Source organism: Phaseolus vulgaris, chromosome 7 (assembly GCF_051622355.1).
Source record: "Phaseolus vulgaris cultivar YP4 chromosome 7, ASM5162235v1, whole genome shotgun sequence".
Taxonomy (NCBI): domain Eukaryota; kingdom Viridiplantae; phylum Streptophyta; class Magnoliopsida; order Fabales; family Fabaceae; genus Phaseolus; species Phaseolus vulgaris.
Window position 1 is genome coordinate 23636836 of NC_143504.1, and position 5172 is coordinate 23642007.

Here is a 5172-nt window from a genome sequence, read left to right on the forward strand (position 1 = left end):
AATTGAAAATATTTCAGATTTTAAGTCTAAATAAGTTATTTTTACATATATGAATATTTATTTTCTTTTAAACTAAGAATTTGTTTTTAACTATAATAAATTTCACCGAAAACAAATGAGCATGCTTAGTGAGATTTATATTTTGTTTCTAGCAAGATATATAAAATGGTTAATTTAGTTTTTAAATATGTTACAATTCAAATATTTCAATGTGCCGAAATAAACTGTTTCAATTTTTTTTTTTTAAATTAACCAAGAACAGAACAAAAAAAAAGCTAAAGAATAAAAAAATAAAGAGAGTTACAATGAAGGAATAAAAGGAATATTTTATTCATACAAAACATTAACATCAAAGCTGTTTAATTAATAATTAATCATCATGTATATATTTAAATATTTTTGTCTACATTCTTCTACCTCAGTCTCTCTTAAAAAATAATCTATATCATTTCAGTTTAACCCTAGTTTTATGGATAATTGAAATTAATGTAGAGTAAAAATCATAGGTTTAAGTTGTAAATATAATTTTAAACTCAATAACCTAATTTCTTTAAGAATTAAAAGTTAAAAAAAAATATTCTAATCATTAGCGACAAAAAATGGTGGTCGCTATCACCTTTCATTTCAGCCACTGATTTAGCCACCGAAAATAGTAGTCGCTAATTTGGTTATGAATTTTGGTGACCAAATTTTCTGCGACCGATTTAGCCACCGAAAATGGTGGTCACTAATTTGGTTCCTGAATTTTGGTGACCAAATTGTCTGCAACCGATTTAGCCACTGAATATTCAGTCGCAAATGTGCGACCACTTTATAATTCGGTCGCTAAGATGCTTTGTGACTAGGGTTTTCGCTTCCAACTTTATTTGGTGGCCGTTTCGATCGCAGATATGTTTAGCGATCGATTATAGTGCTTTTAGCGACCGAATTTGGTGGTCGCTAAAAGTGATTTTTTTTGTAGTGACGTATCTATAAAAAGTATTTTAGTTGAATTTTTATTTTTCAGTATCAAATTAATTTTCATTATTAATAAATTTTAACATTTTCTCCATACCATTAATTAATACAAAACATAAATGCTCATAATATTTAATAGAGATAAATCAAGAAAAAAAAATTAAGTTGTATAAAACTTATAAAATAGATCAATAATTTATTTTAAAATGTGTTTTATATTAAGAATAGAAAGAAGCAGCTTAATGTGATCACTTATTAGTATAGAGTACATCTTTTGGATATTGCTATTGCTGCTATTTTGAATTCACTGCAAAATAAGCTTTGTTTATGAATATCTTTATGTGTATTATGTGATTTAGAAGAAGCTTCAATATATACAGCATGGAGCAGCAGCTAGCAACTAACTTGGAAAACAACTCATCATAAGTATAACCTAATGTTATCTACAATTCATCATCTGCATGATCCACACAGACTGTATAAACACAGAATGATTTATGCAGTGTACTTGAAAAATATACTTCTAAGTTTTAGCATGTGATTTGGCCAAAATCTTATTTCTTCATTTCTCATTATTTTCATCCCACATGCAAAGGGATATAGTACTTATATTCTAACCAACCAAGCGCCAACATTGACAATGGTGAAATAACTTCCAAATGACATTCAAAGGTTAATTCACTATAACACCAAGGGATTATATTCATACTTGTATTTTTTCCTCACACTAAGGTGAACACCAAACACTTCTTCCGATGTACCAAACATTTACTAATTGTAGTCACGTTCATCAGGTCATGCTTTAGCACCAAAAAATGATTGCTGGAAGAGCAGGGAAACAAAAGAAAGATTGTAAACATATCGCAAAATATTGTTCAATGTTTTATAGATAAGGACATGCTCTGTTATTGGCTACAAAAAGAATAAAACACAAGAATCTTCATAAGTTTCAATTTTGTTTTTGATAAGGGACATCAGCTCCACTATACATTAGGTAATCCCAAATCCATGAAAAGATCAACTATTTAAACTTATAATTATAATTAGGGAGTTTTTCTTATTTATTATTACAATCCTGATATATTGACACCCTCCGACAGTAACACACATTTGACGCTGCAGATAGTAGCGGAGTGAGATTGTGTGTGAATAAGCAGCGCGAGCTTATTACATCGGTTATTAGTAACAACTGATGTAATATATTTTTTTACTCAGAATAACACATATTACATCGATTCTTAGTAATAACCGATGCTTTTTCTCAAAATAATGCATATTACATTGGTTAAACCATATAACCGGTGTAATATATGACCCATATTCAGAAGACGTGGAAGATTGTTTCGATTGATGGTGGTGTTGGATCGAAGTGTTTCGTCTTCGATCCTCGCGACGAAGAACCTTACACCGGCTTTTCCGATAGACAGCGTTCTAAGAGTATTGTTTCGACGCCGACCAGTTCTGCGCTATCGTCCATGACAACAACCGCACGCGATCCTTGCTGTTAGCGCCAGAGTTGTTCTTGGTGCACCGTCACATCGAGTGCGGCAACGACCATCTCGGTGAGGCGCTGGAGATTCTTGACTGCATAGCGGTCGAGAGCGACGACATTGGCGATCTGGGAGGAGCTTGTCGAGCGACGGCTTAGCGATTCAACTTCACACACTGTTTTCAAACCCTACGTTCTTCCTCTTTCTATTTCCCAAAGTTACATCACCATCATGACATTTACAACAAAATTCTTGTCACATCATCCACCGTTTCCACGTTTGCAGCGTTAAGAGTGTATCACTTGACCGAAGGTGTTAACAAAATATTATTCTTATTGTTAAACATAGAGACATTACTTACTAGTCAAATATTAACATAATATAGATTTGTGGTCTTTTGTCCATGTTATTTATCTTATTTATCTCTACCTTTTGTCACATTGAATTCCTGTCAGACGAGAGCTAACAAATCTGCATAAAGTTGCCATTCTTTCTCTGTAAATATGGCTTACCAAAAATAATCATATTTTTTTGTAAACTCTATAGATTTGATCCATATATTCCTAATCTTCCAAGGAACTAACGCTACATTCTTAAAAGCTTGAATTTATGACGTAGCAAACGTGTTCAAAGAATCTGAGTGTGACATACAATGAGCTAAAGACACTGGGTTTGGGACTAACATTAATACCGCACCAGCCGTTAACCTAAATTACTGACTTAGTCCTTTGAAAAAAATTAGTGCATGAAGCTCCCACAAATTTAGGGTTCTATAAGGTTAGATGGAGACAACCTTATCCAAAGTGAGCAGAAAGGCTATTTCCACTTCTAGAATATAATAATACACTGAAGAAAAGATATTGTTATGCCCCGCCCTTAAGAATCCTGTTTTACACTTGAACTTGATATTACTTAATAGTCACGTTTTAACTATTTCCTCAAGGTTTTCAGCACATATCTATGCTTCAAACTCAAATTAATTTCTGCTACATTAATTTACCCTTTTTGTTGAATAGTTGCAAGGTATGGAATGGATTCAAGGAATCAAAATACCTGGGCTTTTGTTGGAGTACTAGGCTTAACTGTGGTAGTGCTCCCAAAGCGAAATATACTATAGGCTTTTTATCTACAGGCTTCAATATTTGAAAAGAGGAAACGAGTGACTCATCAACAGTCATCATTCAACGCCTGTGACATGGAACATATATAATCAGCATATTGTACATTTTGGATTTCCAGCATTATAATCACACATTGGAAAAGAATATGAAACCTGATGGGCCCTGCAAATCAAATCAAAATCATGCTTCTGAAGGAATTCTGTCACCCTGTCAACACCAAATGTATAGGAAACTCCACGTTCATTTTCTCCCCAACCCCGAATGTCATTGCTAGGATCAGACCAAAGGAGGTCACATAGTAGACCAGTTTCAGGCACTTCAGAAGGACGCGGCAAACTTTTTATCTGATTTAAATTGTGTAACTCAGGAGAGAGTCCACCTGCATGCAGAGTATTTTTTCATCAATTAGAGCTGCCACTGGCAAACAGTTGAAGCATTCTGTGAACACTTTCCAAAGCTTCACATTGAATCTTCGTTTACACTCGGCATAAAATCCAAAGAGTCACATTCATATTGTTAGCATTAAACTTAAAGTCGTCAGCCGTCTTCAGTTTTATTTTAACATTTGAATAGTCAATAATTATTATCTTTAATTCTAGTTTTGAATGTCATTTATACTATGATTTAAATGTAAATTATAGTTAGGTTTTATGAGAGAGAAGTTAAAATTTGAGAAGTCTATTGTAAAACTATTTAAAGAGATTGTATACTTATATTCTCTATGCACAAATATCTTGCTCTGTTTTATTCCCTCAACACCAACACATATCCCAAAATATGCGGGAAATATTTAAATATCTTCGACAAATAAGCTAAATACTTATTAACTGAAAGATGTTTACGAATATTCTCTAAATATTCTAATATACCGATATACCAATATACCTCCCTATTAGTCAAGGATCACGATGCATATCATTCAATAACTGATATCTGGCCTATCATGGTAAGGACCCATAACCAACACTATAAATAAAAGCCTCTGCGGAGGTGTAAGTTACACTTTAATTAGCTTTAAAGAATATATGAAAATCATAGCACTGACTTGAGCGTGTAATCGCAGGTACCTCCCCCGGCCTGACCGAGCATCAACATTGAAGGAAGGAGACTTGAAGAAATCTGAAGATCACCAACACGTAAGCAATTGTGCATCTAATTATAGGTACTATCTAGACCCCTCTTAAGTACAACATCAAAAATATAAAATTTATTATATTTTTTTTATCATCTTTTATTTGAAAACTAAAAATATAATTAATTTATTTTTATTAATTAAATAAAATATTTTATTATCAAAATGAGTTCAAAAGTAGGGAAGTAAGAGAATGTCAAACATCTTTATCCATATTAATTAAATCTGACTTCCACCTTGCATCGCTCGTGTTCATTGTCAGTGTCTGGATCCCTACCATACTCTTTGATCAGTCTCTTACGGCACAACTTCTTCATACGACCGCATAATTTCCATCAGTAACATCAAACTCACGCAATCGCCAATCTACACGACAACTTTCATTTTGATTATGGCACGTGTTATTCGACCTAACTTTCAGTTTAACAGTGAAAATTTAATTCCAATTCCTACTGTTCTGCCAACAACCACA

General features: G+C 33.0%; 1 pseudogene; it reads right to left on the minus strand.

Annotated features, from left to right (window-relative positions):
- Positions 1 to 1724: 1724 nt before the first annotated feature.
- LOC137817238 (serine/threonine-protein phosphatase PP1 isozyme 1 pseudogene) lies at positions 1725 to 4067 on the minus strand (annotated as a pseudogene).
- Between the last annotated feature and the right edge of the window lie 1105 nt (positions 4068 to 5172).